Raw genomic sequence first — 19111 nt, forward strand, 5'->3', positions numbered from 1 at the left:
AAATAAACCCTCACATTTATAGTCAATTGATTTTTGACAAGGGTGCCAAGACATTTAAATTGGGAAAAAAATAGTCTTTTAAACAAACAAGTGGTACTGAGACAACTGGATATACACATACTGGAAAATGAAGTTGGACCCCTAACTCACACTACCCAAACAATAAATCAAATGGGATCGTACTACTACATATAAGATGTAAAAATTATAGAACTCTAAGAAGAAAACATAGGAGTAAACCTTCAGAATCTTGGATTAGGCAATGATTTCTAATAGACGACACCAAAAGCATAAGTGACAAAAGAAAATATAGATAAATTAGACTTCGTCAAATTTTAAAACTTTAAAAGAAATGAAAAGAAAAATTGATAAATTGAATTTCATCAAAATAGGAAACCCTTTGTGCTCCAAAGGACACCATTAAGAAAGTGAAAACAAAGACAAAACACTGAGAAAATATTTGCAAATGATATACAGATGCTCCTTGACTTATGATGAAGTTACATCCCAATAAACCTATTGCGAGTTGAAAAATACCATTAAGCTGGAAATATATTTAATATACCAAACCTACTGAACATCATAGTTTAGCTTAGCCTACCTTAAATGTTTTCAGAACACTTACATTAGCCTACAGTTGGGGAAAATTATGGCAACACAGGCAACACACCACAACATAGAGTATGGACTGTTTACCCTCATGATCACAGGGCTAACTGGGAGCTGAGGCATCACGAGAGCGTATCCACCACATATTACTAACCTGGGAAAAGATCAAGATTCAAAGCAGTTTCTACTGAATGGGTACCACTTTGGCACCACTTTTGTACTTACGTCAAAAATCGTAAATTGAACCGTGGTGAGTCAGGGATTATCTATATCTGATAAGGGTTTAGTATGCAGAATATATAAAGAGCTCTTACAACTCAACAATAAAAAGATAAATAATCCAATTAAAAAGTGGCCAAAGTATTTGAATAGACATTTCTCCAAAGAAAATATACAAATAGCCAACATATACATGAAAAGGTGCTCCACACATTAGTTGCTAGAGAAATGCAAATTCAAAACCACAAGGAGATACTACTTCACACCCATTAGGATGGCTATAATGAAAAAGACAGACAAAAACAAATGTTGCTAAAGATGTGGAGAAATTAGAACACTTGTACATTGCTGGTGGGAATGTAAAATGATGCAGTCCTTTTGGAAAGCAGTTCTTCAAAAAGTTAAACATAGTTACCATATGACCCAGAAACTCAAGAGAAATGAAAACGTATGTCCATACAAAAACTTGCACACAAATATTCATAGCAGCATTATTCATAATAGCTCGAAAGTGGAAACAACCCAAATGTCCATCAACTGATGAATGGCTAAATAAAAGTGGTATATCCACACAACGGAATATTATTCACCCATAAAAAAATTCAGTACTGATATATGCTATACATGGAGGAACTTTGAAAACATAATGCTAAGTGATAAAAGCCAGATCCAGAGGCTTGACTGTATAATTCTATTTATATGAAATGTCCAGAATACACAAATATATAGAGACAGGAAGTAAATTAGTGGATGCCTAGGGCTGGACTGGGGGAAAGGGGACGAAGAATGGAGAGTGATTGCTAATAGGTACAGGGCTTCTTTTGAGGGTGATGAAATTGTTTTAAAATTAGATTGTGGTAATGCTTGTACAACTCTGAATATACTAGAAACCACTGAAGTGTGAATTTTGTGGTAAGTAAATACCATCTCAATAAAGCTATTAAAAAATGTGATTTGCAGCCAGCAAATTCCAACTGTTACAGTATTGTATGCATTAAATCCATATATATCTACATGAACGTATGTTGAGACAAAAGAATATATTAGAATTACATTCATAAAATTAGTTAAATAATAAATGTTTTTTTTAAATCTGAAGATTGTTGTAGTGGCACATTCATTTCTCATATCGAGCTCATTGATTTTGTGACTTTGTTATAATTTACTTAATCTACATATATTTAAACATCTACACCATGTATATGTACTAAAGTAGGTGCTGTGTTGACTACAGAAGAATGGACTATTATTCCCATATAAATAATAAATTATGAATAATAAATATATAAATATTGAATAAATGTGTGTGTATAAAATAGCTTCTCACTCATCTTTACTGACATTCTTTCACAGACTGATGCACTAAAGAAAATGTTCTTTCGCAGACCAATGATAAGTACTTATAAACATTAAAGTATGCTTTTTATTTGTTTTGTTTCACTTTTTAATTTTTATAGAGACAGGGTCTCACTCTGTCACCCAGGCTGGAGTGCAGTGGCATGATCATAGCTCATTGTATCCTCAACCTCCTGGGCCCAAGCAATCCTCCTGCTTCAGCCTCCTGAGTAGCTAGGACTACAGGCACGTGCCACCACAACCAGCTAATTTTTTTTTTTTTTTTGAGAGACAGGGTCTTGCTATGTTGCCCCGGCTGGTTTCAAACTCCTGGGCTCAGGTAATCCTCCCATCTCAGGCTCCCAAAGTGCTGAGATTACAGGTGTGAGCCACCATGCCCAGTCTAAAGAATGCTTTTTAAATCTTTTACATATTTTATGTAGGTTCATAACTTAAATGTTTTATACCTCATTATATTATAGAATATAACATGATTTTCATCTCTCGTCAGTAATGAATAGTAGCTTGAAGCGCTCAAATACTTTTCCAGTCTAGGAAAAGAATCTGAAAAAAACTTCAGTTGATTCAGAAGTGAGTAAAAACTAACTTCACAGTAGCCCCTGGGAGTTGTGAAACTTCCTTAACCCAGTGAAGAATACAGGTTCTTCATAGAACAGGAGTGAAGGACATCTCCAGAAAGTTCTTTAGACTTCTTTTTCAGGATCTTCTTTTAAGCAAACAGAAGTGAGGGCTAGCTAGAATTTCAGCTGTAGTTTAAAGCACCTCAAAGATCATTTAAAAGTATGCCCAGCACTGTTTTCAAATCCGGAGGCTGCTGACAATAACAACATCCTAAGGATATGTTTAGCCAGGGAGCTGTTCTTCAGCCTCTTATTCCTAGGCCCATTTAATCAGGTACAGATTTTAGAGTCTCCAAGTTTTATCTCGTTTATCCCCTGCTTTTAGCCAGGAATACACTTCAAAGCATGATCATACTTGACAGTTCAAATCTTACACTGTCTGCTTTTATAAACAGCTGCTTGTCCTAATCTTAAAAGGTCTGCAGGAAAAAGAAGCTTTGCTGTTTTCCTAGATAACACATCCCTGAGCATCTCATTCCTCTCTCTTTGAGCATCTGCTTCTCTTTGGGTAATATAAGCACTCCTGGAGAAGTTGCATCTAAATCAAGTTTGGAGAGATCAAATGCATGAAATATGGCTGCTATTAAAAAAGTGAATTCATTCGACAAGTGTTTACAGAGTATCTGTGACGTGTCAGGTACAATGCTAGGTGCTGAGAATACAACAAGGAACAAGACAGACACGGTCCTTTGGCCTCCTGGCAAATTATTTTCTGAAATAAATAAATACCCACTGATTATTTTTATTGATTTTGGTAACACGACCTTCATTGAAAGGTACTGTAATTGGTGTGCTTTAAAAAGCATGTATGATCTATATCAGTGGTTTCCCCAACCTTTTTGGCACCAGGGACCAGTTTCACGGAAGATAATTTTTCCACAGACAGGAGTTGGGTGGCGGGGTGGTTTCGGGATGATTTAAGTGTATTACATTTATTGGGCAGTCAAACCTCTCTGCTAATGATAATCTGTATTTGCAGCCGCTCCCTAGCACTAAGACAGTGCCTCAGCTCCACCTCAGATCATCAGGCATTAGATTCTCATAAGGCAACCAAGAACCCGTTCGCATGTGCAGTTTACAGTAGGGTTCGCGTTGCTATGAGAATCTAATGTCGCTGCTGATCTGACAGGAGGCAGAGCTCAGGCGGTGATGTGAGCAATGGGGAGTGGCTGTAAATAGAGAGGAAGCTTTGCTCACTCTCACCACCTGTTAGGCCACGGACAGGTACCAGTCCTCACATAGGGGTTGGGGACCACTGATCTACACCATTTTGCCTATGGACTGATGGAAACTGTAAAAATGTAGTTTTCTAATCAATTGGTTTGTTTTACAGGTATTACAGGCATCACATTTCCAGAAGAAGAAACCCATCCTGGTGTAATTTAAATCCATCTTGTCTTGTTTAAGCTTCAAAAAAAGAGGAAATGGCATCAGAGTTCCCTGAATATTTCTTGACTCATTTTTCCTCATTTGTTATAGCCATGATTATAATTTGGTCACCATCTTTCTGTGATCCCATTGGCTGGGTTTTATACCTTTACTCGGGTCTTGGGAAGAGCTTACAAAACTCATATATTATTGTTAGGAATAAAACAAATCCTTTCCTCTAACAATTATCAGTCATATATATTTTTTATAACAGGGTGAGTTTTTTCTTACCAATGTACAAAAATATGTATTATTATAAATAATTTTAAAATTATATCTTTCTCCCCCAGCTTTATTGAGGGATAACGGATATGCAGAAAACTGTGCATAATTAATGTATACCATTTGGTGAGTTTGGACATATCTACACATTTGTATTATTACCATCACCACAATCTAGGTAATAAACATATTCATCACCTCCACATTACCCTGGGTCCCTTTGGTTTTGGGGGGAAGGTGGGCTTATCTTTTTTATTAAGTTCATGTTTTAGCCGGGCGCGGTGGCTCACGCCTGTAATCCTAGCACTCTGGGAGGCTAAGGTGGGAGGATTGCCTGAGCTCAGGAGTTCGAGACCAACCTGAGCAAGAGCAAGACCCCGTCTCTACTACAAATAGAAAGAAATTAGCCAAACAACTAAAAATAGAAAAAATTGGCCGGGCACGGTGGTGTGTGCCTGTAGTCCCAGCTACCTGGGAGGCTGAGGCAGGAGGATCACTTGAGCCCAGGAGTTTGAGGTTGTTGTGAGCTAGGCTGATGTCACGGCACGCTAGCCCGGGCAACAGAGTTAGACTCTGTCTCAAAAAAAAAAAAAAAAAAAGGTCATGTTTTAAGGTACTCCTATTTTATGAGGACATCATTATCATCTCTCATGTAAAAGCATTTGGAGATTATTGGAATTCTTGGACATTTTGATTGAGGATACATATTAATTATAGTTGCTTTCTTTGCACCGAATTCCATAGTTTTATGGAGGATGAGCAACAACATGTGAACCATGAAAATTAATTCCAGGTTATATGACTGAAAAAAATTTAACTTAAGAGCAGTAGGATCTTAGAAAGTTTTGCTGAAAATAAATCAGTATATCCTTTTTCTCTCGTTACAATTAGATAATGGCCTTGTACAATTCAAGCAAAAGTCTTGTGTGGAAACAAGGAAGGGAGCTTTCTTAAAACATGAAATCCACAGAAATATTTAGGTCTCATATAAGCACATATTTGATTTCTCCAACATTATAGATGATTGAGAAACTTTCCATCTTCCAGAAAGTTTGGTTGCATAAAGGCCTCAAACATAGTATATCAGAGAACTAAAATGTCTGGGGCCAGTTCTACCATACTAATAGTCTGTATTCTATAGTTCTGCTACACTAATAACCTGCATTCAGGTAACAGTTAACAACAGGATAAAAGACTAAGGGATTAGGCCAAATCCTCTGCATATCAAATATATAACTGAATTTTTCCCTTTTCATTGTTTGTCTCTGTCATGTAGGACTGCCTAACCTTTTTCTCACAGTTAGCAATTTTTGGCTAATCAAGTGGAGCCCTTTGTCCAGCACGCATTTCCCTGGCTCCTGGAGGATGCTTCTCTTTGCGCTTCCTTCGCAGTGTGTGTATCATTTGGCAAGAACATAACTGAGTGATTTGTGTAAACTGCAAGAAATGTCAGGCTGGCACTTGCTATCTGCCACTCCTCTTTCTAGATAACTAGAAGCAGCTGGAGTCTGTTCCTCAAACACACCACCCTCCTTGTCTCAGGACCTTGTCACCTCCTATTCCCTCGGCCTTATCATTGGCTGTAGTGCAGCTGCCCCTCCTCCTCCTCCTCCTACAGGTCTTGCAAAAATGGCTCCTCATATTAGGGATCTTCCTTGACTCCTCATTACCCAGTTTATTTCCTTCTCAATTCTTATCATAGTCCTGTTTATATATTTATTTTTTTGTCTCCATCCACTAAAAAGAAAGTATCTTGAGGCATGAACAGGTTGAGACTTGTTCCCCACAGTATTCCCAACACCTAGAATACAGGTACTCAATAAATGTGTGTTTTACACTGAATGGACTGCTCACCCAACATACCCCTATTGCTGTGGCAGAAAAAACGGCAGCCATTTGGAATTCTCCCACTTGGTTTTGAACAAGACACTGGAAATGTGTACCAGAGGTTCTCAAACCTGGCTGCATATTAGAATCTTCTGGAAACTTAAAAATTATCTTTGCTCAGACCCTGTCCAGACCTAGAGGTGATGGATCTCAGCATCAGTAGGTTTTAAAAGCTTTTTGTGTAATTACTTGTGCAACCAACATAGAAAAGTACTGCTGTAAGTGACACAAAACTGAATAATTACCTGACTGTCAAGTTCTTATCCTCTGGGTGAGTCCTTCCTGTGTCACCCAGGTCAAGGGCACCCCAAAGTGTTCTTCAGACCACTCTCTTGGCTTCTAAAAATAGCTGCCTCGTTATCACAAAGGGGTAGCGTAAGGCACAAACCAGATGAAAAATTAACCTCTCAGGAAAGAGAAAAGACATTCAGGTACCCTAGGTTCATCTGTTAGTACTTGTCCCGAAATTTTCAAACTAAAGGGGAAAAGAAAGTTCCAGCACACTTCTCTCTTCCTTCTTGAAAGAAATTCATCAAGAAATCTCTTCCTTTAGCTGTAGAAATGAGAGGGAGGTAATCAATCAACCAACCAATCAAGTTCTTGAGTTAAGAAGCAAATAAAAAATAATGTTCATAGAATAGAGAAGTGGCCAAATTCCATCCTCTTCCCTGGAAGAAATAGAGACCAAGCAGTGGTGGGTTCAGAAATATTAGTTCATATTTTTTGTTATGGCAAACTCTAAACTTTAAGGCCTTACTTATAACTGGGACTTCTACTTTTTTTTTTTTTTTAAGAAAAACCAATGGTTATTGATATTTTAATAAACTAATGCAATGTAATTAATAAACCATTTCTCCCAAAATCAGAAATGTTAACAAAAACTATGGCCATGCTGGAAGTCAACTGGAACCTACTGTCCTCCTCCACTTAGAAAAGCCAAATGACTCTAGTAAAACGAAGACACAGGATTAAAAGTGGAAATATAGGCCAGGTGCGGTGGCTCACGCCTGTAATCCTAGCACTCTGGGAGGCCGAGGCAGGAGGATCACTTGAGGTCAGGAGTTTGAGACCAGCCTGAGCAAGAGTGAGACCCTATCCTACCAAACATAGAAAAAATTAGTCAGGTGTGGTGGTGCATGCCTATAGCCCCAGCTACCCAGGAGGCTGAGGCAGGAGGATCCCTTGAGCCCAGGAGTTGGAGGTTGCTGTGAGCTAGGTTGACGCCATGGCACTCTAGTCTGGGCAACAGAGTGAGACTCTGTCTCTGAATAAATAAATAAAAATAAAATGAAAGTGTAAATATATGAGTTGTAGTCCATGCTCAACCACTGACCAAATAAATGAATGATCAGCAATTTTTCTTGCCTGTGAAATGAGAGTCATTAACACCTATGCTGCCTGCCTCACGTTGTTGTTTTTTCTTATAGATAATGTTCACAAGCATTCTCTGAAAATACTATAGTGTGCAAATGAAAATTACTGGTCTTCTGTCTTATGGGTGAACTTTAAGCAAAAAAAGAAGAAGAAGGAAGGAAGAAAAATTCCAGTGTTCACAATAATTAGAAGTATTGATCTAGGATACACTATGTGCCCAGGAAAGTGCTAAGCAAAAAGAATGGTCCACAACCAATACTTGCTTTGTGACATACTTTCAGCATATACCCGCTACTAGGGAAACTGACCCATTAGACTTAGAACAGTAGGTAGATTAACAAACAGGGAAAGCAATTTCCTTTGCAGCAGGAGAGACTCAACTCAGCCAAGTGCAGGAATAACATTTAAAAATCCACTTATTCATTGCCCAAAATCTGTTTCCACCCCCAGATATAACGTTCTTTCATTTCCACTGAAGAAATCCAGACCTTGGAAGGGACTATTTAAATTCAGGGACCTTCTTAGCAGTTAAGATTGGGGCCAAAAACTTGAACAGTTGTGTGTTAACAAGCTTCCATTCAGGCATTTTCAGTAGATAAGAGGATCTGGAAAGTTGAAGGTTGAAAGCAGTTTTGCAGGTGATCCTGGGACAGCTTAAACAGGAGACCTGCTGCCGCCTGACTTCTCACATTTAGAAGCAACCTTAGAGGTTGTCTGGTTGAGAATATGCTGGAATCCTGTGTGGTCACGGCAAGTCTTTAACCCCACCTAGACTTAATTTCCTTATTTATTAGTAAGACAACGACAAAAATAAAGCCAGCTGAATAATTGTTAGACTCCTTCAGGTAGTGGCGGAGCACCTGCAAGTTGCAGATCACTATGAAATATTGATATATTGTATCAAACCATATGAAACAGAAAAGCTTTTTAATAGCAAATATGACTACACTATCTATGAGCAATGTTTTTTTCTGTTTTGTTTTTGTTTGTTTTTTGTTTTTTTGAGACACAGTCTCGCTCTGTTGCCCTGGCTAGAGTGTAGTGGCGTCAGCCTGGCTCACAGCAACCTGACTCCTGGGCTCAAGCGATCCTCCTGCCTCAGCCTCCCGAATAGCTGGGACTACAGGCGTGAGACACCGCACCTGGCTGCAATATAATAACCAGAAATAAGAACATATCTGTTCACCACAACAAAGAAAGAAAATCCCCCCGAACAAGTTATTGAACTAGGTCATGTGTCAGAATCTTCCCTTAATATTTCTACTTGTTCATTTGATTCGTGCCTGGGGTTGGAGCTAGTGGCAACTATAAGCAGACAAGCAGCATTAGGCAAATGGAGGAAAAACTTAACATTCAGATTAGCTGCAGCCTTCATGGAGTCTGCAATCGTGGGCTAATTACAAATTACACTAGAGGCGATCAACTGATCCAAAGATTTTCAAATTTTTTTTGCAAGCAAGTAAACTTTTTCTTCAAAAAGATTTAAAAAAATTTTTCTTTGGCAGAAGCGCAAGATGTAAAACAGAAAAGCAGAAGCCTCAAAGAGAAAAAAGAACAAAGGCTAAGCTGCCCTCCTGCAAGCCCTGGGATCCCCCAAACTTCGTCAGTTCTAGCAGGCATCTCTGAAGATTTCCTGAGCCTGGAGGGGCCCATTTTGAAAACCCTGAAGTCCAGCCCCCTTGTTCTGCAGATGAGAAAATTAAAGCTGGAAGGGCTAGGGATGTATCCGAGGTTGCACAGTAAGTCTGTGGGAGAACCAACACTAGGATCCAGGCCTATGACTTCTCAGTTCAGCATTTTCTTCCACTCCACCAGGACTACTCAGACATTACTTGTTTCTGCAAAATAACCTATTGGTTAAATAGGTGAAGCAGGACTTTGGTAAAGGGGTCAATTTGGTAAAGGTCAACTATCTAAAAAATTTACCTATTCGAACTGTCAGGTTGATCAGATGTCCTTCCTTTGCCTACCTTCTTATCATCCTCCATGCTGCACCAAAATTATCTGTTTACGTCAGAGATCATAAATTGGTCTTCACAGTGTGTATTTAACTACCTTGAATTAGTCACTGATTTAAAAATCAGAATATTTTACCTAAAAATTTGGATTTCCAGCTTCTGTTGAAAAGTGAGAAATTCTAAAACATTGAACTACCATACCCAATTGATAGCAATCTCAGAAGCTGAGTAGAGAGGCATGCCCTCTTCAGTTTATTAGTCCCCACTAGTCCCTATAGCTTTATACCTATTTGTATCCATTACTGTCTGGTCCCTATAGGCAACTGAATTTGTGACCCATGGTCTAAAGCTTATGTCCAAGAAGCATTTTTGAGAATTGAACTTGTAGGAACAAAAGTAATCCTAGCTAATTTCAAAAGATGAGATAACTGCCATTATAAATAATACTGCTTTCCCGCATTGATTAACACATTAATTGCCATGTGAGTTCTATTTAACTCACTAGTTTTGAAGAATTCCAGACCTTGAAAGGGACTATTTAAATTCAGGGACCTTCTTGTCAGTTAAGATTGGGGCAGTCTGTACAACACAAATCGCATCTGTGTTTGCTTCACGGGGCCTCATGAAGCAAAACCCTGCAGTTGGTTCGTGAAAATCTTACTTGTTGATGTTCTTACCTTTACAATTAATATTGACAATTTAATTCTAAAAATGTGGATCGCGCTGCATATAACTCACACACAGAAAACAATAAAAACGAAATTTTTCATTAAATTAGAAAGGATTGTTTTGTTTCCGAAGCGTTTATTCTATTTTTGCAATAGAACACTGTGGCCCCAGGGAAAAAATGTTTTTTTCTAGTGTGATAGTCAACGTGTTAAGAAGGGAACTTTCAGCGTTTCCTGAACTGTTTATTTTTCTGAGGGCTGTTAAATTAACCATAGGCTAGTAGGACTGTAAGCCCCAGAACTGCTTTCCTGGGGCACAACTCCAAACACTCCCAGCCCCCAAGGAGGTGCCTTGGCAGCCTGCGCCCCGCATCCCAGCGCGCTCACTCAGCACTAGAGCGGGCCGAGAGCCCACGATCGTCCTCAGGACTGGGCGACGTGGACATGGCCTGAGAGACAGGAAAATCCCTAAGGGGCAGCTCAGTCCAGCAGGGGCAATCGAGGCTCTCCTCTCCCCTCCTTCCTCCCTGCACTTCCCAAGATTGGCTATTTCCACATACACCCTCTCTCCTTACCTTACTCTCCTCCCTAATTAAAACTTACCAAAGTATTAGATGAACAAATTCACGCAGAGGTTTTAATTGTGGATATCTATTTTTATTTTAGCATTTTTACCTAAAAGTGTGTATTGCTAATAATAGAATTTTAGAGAGCAGGGTTAGGTGGTGCAAAGAACATTTTGGAGATAAAATGAGCCTTACCCTCAAATTAGACCACAGAGGAGGTTTATTACTTGACCTGAAGGGCTTCCACTTTATCACCTCCACTTCAGCACTTAATTCAAATGCTACTTGCTCAATGAGGCCTTTCCTAAAAGAGGCCCTCCTCCCTCTACCCCACACAGTCTATTGTATTCCCTGCTTTATTTTTCTCCCTATCACTTAGCACCACATGACATACTATGTTTTATTTATTTTTTTGTTTACTATCTCTCTCCCTCTACTAGAAAAGGAGCTCTGAGGGATGAGGATTTCTGTTTGTTCACTGCTAGGTCCTCAGTGCTGTTACAGCACCTGGCCCACAGGAGCTACTCAGTAAAGGTTTCCAGGTAACAAGCTGACAATGATTTCAATAGTTAACAGTCAGACGCAAAGTAGAACTTCTGGAGGGCGACTACATATTTTAAAGCTGGAAAGGAGCTCAGAAGTTTGGATGCCATCTTTCCTTTGTGTATATGGAAAGTTGTGTGTGTTGCAACAAACATATACATTTCCTTCCCTAAATATTTCGAAGATGAGATATAGCCCCCTTTCTCGTCTTCCTTCTCCTCCTTTACTTCATCCTCCTCCTCCTCCTCCTCCCTCCTTCTTTTTTAAAATCTAGTATAGATGTAGGGTAGGCCATTTGGGAAGCAGGATGCTGAATGGGAAGACCTTTTGTTTTTTCTTTCAAAATGTTGCATCATAAACATACTGTATGTATGGTGTGGGGTGTGTGAGTGTGTGTGTGTGTGTGTGTGTGTGCGTGCGCGCACCTTTAATTAGATTATGAACCTTTCTTCTTTTCCTCTGAGCTAACAATGATGGGGTTCAGTTTTTTGATCTGGAATGTGTCCTAGTAAACACATGTAATAAGACCTAATTTGAAAAAGAAACAGAGATGTTCCTGGCTACCTAATTCTCCAGCACTGCCTTCCAGCTGTCCTTTGGAAAATACCTGTTTATGGTTTTTTTGTTGGTGTTTATGTCTTTTTACTATGCTTCTTTGGATTCCCTAAACAGCACACTTAGAAAACTTTGGTTCATTTCCCAAATACAAACATCATGAAACCTGAACTTCTGGTTCAAGTAGTCTAACCTGGCACCAAGGTCAGAACACAAATTGATGGATGCATCCCAGACCATTTCAGATTCATGATGGCAACGCAGATGCGATTTGTGTTGCACAAACTGACCAACATGCCGAACAGAGATGAAGCACAGGAGAATAATGAGAAACAGACCATTTTAGCACAAGAAAATAATCTATTCAAAAAAGTTCTTATCACTGTTGTGACCAGAGAGAGATATCACCAGTGAAAGTTTAAGACCGAGAGCATTCAAGATTAGGTTACTAATCCCCAGATCAAAGGAGTTTGGAGACAAGGAATGACCCTCCTTCTAAGAACCCAAACTTATGAAACTTCTGGACATAGTCTTATAGTAGAACTTTGATTCCAGTTTCTATTAAAAGCGGCAAGCCCTCCTATAGAATAACATACATACAAGGTTATCCATTGCAGTACTATTAGTATTGGCAAAAGTTTGGAACAACGTAAGTGATCACCTTAGGGAACTGGTTAACCAGATTATGTAACATTCATACACAGAACACAATAAAATCACTTTAAAAACTGTGAAATGAATTAGAATGATTTCAAATGAGAAAATCAACTTGTGGAATGAGAGTATACTACCATAAAAAAAAAAGGTAAAACAAGAATTCACACATATTCCTTGTATACATATGTACGTACACACATTCCTTATATACATATGAAATATCTCTGAAAGGGTACATAAGAAACTGAAATTATTGGCTTCTTCTAGAAAAGGCACTGGACAATGATGGACAGGGTTTGGGGGAGACATCTCACTGTGTATCCTTCTGATTTTTGAACCAAACAAATGTAATTCCTACTTAAAACAAATAAAATTGATATTTTAAAGAAAAATAAAATTATATGAAATGAGATTTTAACAATTAAATCCTTCTTAATCTAGGAGGTATAGAGAAGGGAGTTCATTGTAACTTTCTTGAACCATTTCTGTAGGTTTGAAGTTTTTTCAAAATACAAAGATTAATTAATTATAATAATTTTAAAAAGAACCTCTACTCTAGGATGATGAGTTGGGTGCTTCCAGCTAGGGTCTGTCAAGGAAGAAGTGCCCAAGATAATTTGCTTGCTTCAGCGGTATGCTTCCATTGGCCTGACAGCCAAGGGCAGAGTGGAAATCCCTTCTTTGCTGCCATCATGAAATGAGTTTTCAACATTGGAAATGCAATTTCTGACTGTGCCATCAAAATCAGACACGACCTTCTCTAACTGAAAATGGCCAACTCTTTGTTGGTTAAATACATGGAGGAAAGAAGTGTCAAAGTTCACTCTTTTCCTCCAAACATTTAGGAAAGAAGTTAAATTCAGTCAAAGGTTAAATTTTGGGAAAATTTCCCTGGTCAACCTCTGGGTCCCTTGAGGACTCATAGCAAACAAGGTATTTCCTCTGCGCAGGCCCAGCAAGAATCCTGCGCAATGAGATAGTTTATAACAGAGGGGTGCTTTGGTGAGAAGGGAGGGACATGGAGTAGGAAGTCAACCTATCTGTGTTTCAGTCCTGATGCTACCTCGACCCTTGTCATATGTGTTAATTTTTTCAGCCTGAGGAGCCTCCTCTATGAAATGGAATTACAATAGCTGTCTCACCCACCTTCCTGGGCTGTTGTGATGACCAAAAGATAATAAGGATACAAAAGCATTTTGAAAACTATAAGGCACTAAAGACCAATGTTAGGTATATACAAGAAAAAATACCTTTTGATGATAATTATGAAGCTGTCAATCAGAGGAGCAAATGTGATCTTTAGAATCAGACAGATCAGAACTTTCTAGCCCTACGCCCTCAGCTGGTGGATGTCACTGCACAATGGGGTTAACGCTACCTATTTAACAAGACGGCTATGAAAATTAAGAGAAGTAATGCACTTAATGAAGTAAAGTGCTTTGCACATAGAGAATTCACAAGGATGAGTTCCCTTTCCGTGTACCTTGGGTAATGAATCACAGTCTCAATCAAGTGACACTCCATTCATTGATCTGCTCGTTCATCAAACTCTCTATACTATCTGCTCAATTTTTTTGTAAATCTAAAACTGCTCAATTTTTTTGTAAATCTAAAACTGTTCTAAAAATAAAATCCATTGGCTGGGTGCATTGGCTCATGTTTGTAATCCCAGCACTTTGGGAGGCTGAGATGGGAGGATCACTTGAGGCCAGGAGTTCAACACCTGCCTGAGCAACACAGCGAGTCCCCATCTCTACAAAAACTAGAAAAATCAGCCAGGCGTGGTGGCACGTGCCTGTAGTTCCAGCTGCTCCAGAGGCTGGGGCAGGAGGATCCCTTGAGCCTAGCCCAGTAATTTGAGGTTGCAGTGAGCTATGATGATGCCACCACAATCTAGCCCGGGGCGACAGAGTGAGACCCTATCTCGAAATAAATAAATAAATAAAATCTATTCATTAAAACCATATTCATTGTGGGTATAGCATGGAGTGTCATGGTTAAGAAGAGGGACTCTGGAGCTAGACCACTTGGGCTTTAGTTGTGGTTCTGCCACTTACTAGATGGGTGACCCTGGGAGTTTATGTAAAAGCTCTGAACTTCAGTTTTCTCGTCTATAAGCACTTTGAAAAAATTTGCTGTTACTATAATAATGATTATAATTAGATATTGTATTCAACAATGGGTATAAACAGGGCAGTTTTGATCCCTACCCTCATGAAGCTTAAACAAGGGGCTCTGAAATCACCTATCACATTTGTAGAGAAACTGAAGCCCAAAGAGGTTAAGTTACTCCACCAAGGCCACACAACTAGTTAGTGAAAGAGCGCTAGTGAAGACCAGTCAGGACTAGTAACAGAGTCCCAGATTACAAGCCATTGTTTCTCCATTGCCCTATGCAGTGCAACCAGCATGGCCCAGATTCAAAACTTCTGGCAACTTAAGAGCCCTGGAAGTACTCGAGTGAATTACGGAAGTCAACTGGAATTGGCCCAGTAATTCTGCTCGACCCGCTTTCTATACCCCCATTCCTCACGTTGTTGTTCTTGCCTGGCCTACATGTGGATCTCTGAGTTCATGGTGGAGACTACATGGAAATACTACAGTCCCCACCTACTTGCATTTTCATTTGTGCTTAAGAATCTCAAACAAGGGCCTTGGCACAGTGGCTCACACCTGTACTCCCAGCTACTTGGGAGGCTGAGATGAGAGGATCTCTTTAACCCAGGAGGTCGAGGTTACAGTCAGCTATGATTGGGCCACTGCACTCCAGCCTGGGTGACAAGAGTTGTATCTTGTTTCTTAAAAAGAAGAATCTTAAACAAGAACAAAGGGTAAAGTCTCTCAAAGACACCTGTAAAGGGGCAGATCCAGGTTTGGTGGGGCCTAAAGTGTATACGTACTGGGGACTCTCTTTAGGAAAAGAATACATAATTATGAATTAAAAATTAGGCACAAGGCCTTGACAGGCACACACGCAAGTGAAAGGCCCTGAAGTTGAAGCATAATTAGCTTCCTGGTAAATCCAGCTCTGCTCATATAGTTGCCCAATTTCTTTCCTTCTTCCCTTCTTATTTCTCTCCATTTATCTAATTTCCACCTGGTCTACCATTTCGCACCCTCTGTGTACCAGGCAGTAACTTCATAAGTTTACATCCTGATTAAAAAATTGTGTGTTTATCATACTTTTGTCTACATCATGATAAACTCACTGCTTTTCTTGATATAAAAGAACAAAACGATGTACACCAAACCTGTGGGTAATGTGTAAACAAGCTATGTGGGGCTGCTCCTTAGAGGTGGTAAATCATGTAGCCAGAGGCTACAGTTTTCTATTTATACTTGTAAACACACCCAGAGGTAGGCTCTTCTATGAGTACATTGAACAAATAAAATAATCTCAAATGAGAATGGGGCAGTGATTTAGCCACTTTGAGAAAATGTTACATAGTTATGCATAATTATATATTTTATGCATATCATCTGATTTCATGTTCGCACCATCTGATGTAGTAGTAGTAGCATGGTTTTATTAAAATCCCCATATTACAGATTGGAGACTGAGGCCTATAGTGAGTTGCCAAGGTCACAGAGCTACTAACTGGTAAAGCCAGGCTATAAAGAATGACTCTAAATTCAGAGCCCTTTCTAATGCAAAAGAAACTGTGATCTTCAGTTACTATAGCTTTTCACAGGTTAATACAGCTTTTTACAGGCTGGACACCCGAGGATGAGGCTTCAAGTTGGACTCTGAACACTTCTCTTTCAATCCGCTTTCCCATAGCACCCCGTCATCCTCACATTCAGGGGACACAAAGCCTGCACAGGCAGCAACTGCACAAAGAACCCATAGACAAAATAAGTAGAGGCCATTTTGTGGATAATTTGGAGATGGGAATTTGTTCCCTGTGGTGGGGGGAAGTTTTCCTCGGCTCACATTCTCCGAATGAGTCATCTAGGTTTATCCCATTACTGGCAGAGTTCCTCACCTCTCCCCTTCCCGCGGGCAGCAAGATCACCCAGCCACAGCGACATCTGCCCTCCACCACTCCACCGCCAGCAGTCTGCACAGTCAGGGGCTGGCAGGGAGCTGCCCGCGCCCACAGAGGGAGGGGAGGAAGCACGCGGCTCCCAGGGGCTGCCGGCATTCCCAGCTGAGTCAACGCACCACCGCCCGGCACGCAGCTCCAGACTCCCAGACTCCCAACTTTGCATGGCCAGGCCCCTCGGGTCGTGCTCGGAGCGGGAGCACCCCCTCCCGGGACGCCTCGCCTGCGGCCCGGGGCTGCCAGGGCACCACGCCCGCCGGCTAGGCGGGCCTCCTCTCCGGACGATTAGAATCTGCAGGCACGGAGAGTGCGGAATATAGGTCAAGGTGCTCTCGGAAGGGCCCAGGGGAGGATCACCTGACCGCGAGGTGTGTGACTCAGCGGGAAGGGAAGGGAAGGGAAGGGGCGGAGCCGGAATCTCCTGCCCTGCAGGGCGTGCAGGAGAAGGTCAAGTTGCCTCTGGCTGGCTGGTTGTCAGGGCAGGAAGGAGAAGCTGCTAGAGACAGGAGAGATAAAATGACCTCTGGTGACCTCTCTACCGTGGAATCCAAATCCACTTCAGAGCGGGCTGTCACCCTCCATGCGGCTGAAACCACTCCCAGCTCAAACTGTCTCTGTGGTTGTGGAGACCTAATTAGCGGCCTCCCTGCCAAAGTGAGAAAGCAAGTTAAAAGAATGCTCATCACTCCAGACCTCGTCGACCCAGGCCCCCTAAAAGAAAGCAAAGACACTGGTACATCACACAAAGGCAGCCATCCCTATTAGAGGCAATTCGATCGCTCCCCCCAATTAATTCTGAATACGAAAACTACTAACCCATTTTATCGTGCGCGTCCACACGGCAGAGGCCTCCTTTCAAGGGTGCGGCAGTTGCTGCTGTTGCTGGAACGGCAGCTGCTCTGTCTGAGCCTCACTTCCTCTGGCTCCAGCTGCAGGTTCCTCCTGGCCAAGCAGGGAGTTTCCTCGTTCTGGGGCTCTCGGCCCGGCCTTGCTAGCCGGCCACCTCGCCTCCCACCCCTGGCTGCTCACCACCCTCTGCGGGTAGCGCTTCTGGGACTCCCTAGTTCCATGAGTCAGAGCCGGACTGGAGACAGACAGCAGGCTTCCTTTATTAAATCAGCCTCCTGCCCTGTACACCATGGAGGGAAGCTATAATTACTCGTTCGGCCGGGCTCTGAGAACTGAGCCACAGACATTTGACTAGGAGCGATGGTTCCTGATTTCTGCATTTATCTAGTGCACCCTAGTTTGGAAATAAGAATAACAGCTAGGGGTTAAGAGCCTGTAGCACCAATGTCAGACGTTTTGCATATGTAATGGGGTGTGCTGGGCCTGGACACCAATGTAGATTGCTAGAAAAATCGCTCTATTAAAGCTGCCAAGGAGTTTTTGGTTTGGTTTTGTTTTTAATGTCTCCTGCCTCACTGCCAGAGTCGCACTGGAGGCAGGCTGCTCTTGTTGATGTTGCTGGTTTACAAGAGAGAAAGGAAAAGGCAACAAAACATTGTTTTGGGTCTTCGGGTCAGGACTGTTTTGTCCCTTAGGCATTACAGATACAAAATCTCAGGCCTTCCAACTTTTCTACCAGCCTACAGAAATGTTTGAAACCTGAAAAAATAGCTGGCCCCCCAATAAACAAGAAAACCACAAAATCAAAATAATATAGTCAATTTTCATGAACTGTTTTAGTACTCATTGATTCATTCACTCCCTCCATTCATTCATTCCTGCAAACGTACATTTATCCATTCAGCAAATACTTGTTGAGCTGCTTCTCTGTGCCAGGCACGGTTATAGGCACCAGGGATATACAAGTGCTAAACCAATTAAAGATGCAGACAGAACTAAGCAACAAATATTCCTGCCCTTGTGGGTCAACAATAAAGGCAATAGGCGGGGTGTGGTGGCTCACGCCTGTAATCCTAGCACTCTGGGAGGCTGATGTGGGAGGATCCCTTGAAGTCAGGAGTTCAAGACCAGCCTGAGCAAGAGTGAGACCCCATCTCTACTGAAAATAGAAAAAATTAGCCGGGCATGGTGGCGCATGCCTGTAGTCCCAGCTACTTGGGAGGCTGAGGCAGGAGGATCACTTGGGCCCAGGAGTTTGAGGTTGCTATGAGCTATGATGATGCCACCGCACTCTAGCTGGGGTGACAGAGAGAGAACCTGTCTCTAAAATAAATAAATAAGTGAATACTAGATGCAATAATAAGTAAATTATATGGTATGTTAGAGGTAGTACATATGACAGATAAGAGAAAAAATAGAGCAGGGTTGGGGAATTGTTGGTAAAGGAGAAATTGGTAAACATCTCATGACATTTGAGAACAATACGTAGGTTAGATCTCACAGTGAACGTTCTCAAGTCTGCATAATGATTACTGAGCAATTATAACCAATCAT

At 41.0% G+C, this 19111-nt stretch overlaps 1 protein-coding gene across 1 annotated transcript in view; it reads right to left on the minus strand.

Moving 5' to 3' along the window:
* Positions 1-17633, minus strand: part of CHD9 (chromodomain helicase DNA binding protein 9) — a 220698-nt gene extending 203065 nt beyond the window's left edge. The window contains exon 1 of the mRNA XM_012642605.1: positions 17525-17633. The gene's annotated coding sequence lies outside the window, so the exon portion shown is untranslated. The remainder of the gene's footprint in view (positions 1-17524) is intronic.
* Positions 17634-19111: the final 1478 nt, after the last annotated feature.

Source organism: Propithecus coquereli, unplaced genomic scaffold, assembly GCF_000956105.1.
Source record: "Propithecus coquereli isolate 6110/MARCELLA unplaced genomic scaffold, Pcoq_1.0 Scaffold180, whole genome shotgun sequence".
Classification (NCBI taxonomy): domain Eukaryota; kingdom Metazoa; phylum Chordata; class Mammalia; order Primates; family Indriidae; genus Propithecus; species Propithecus coquereli.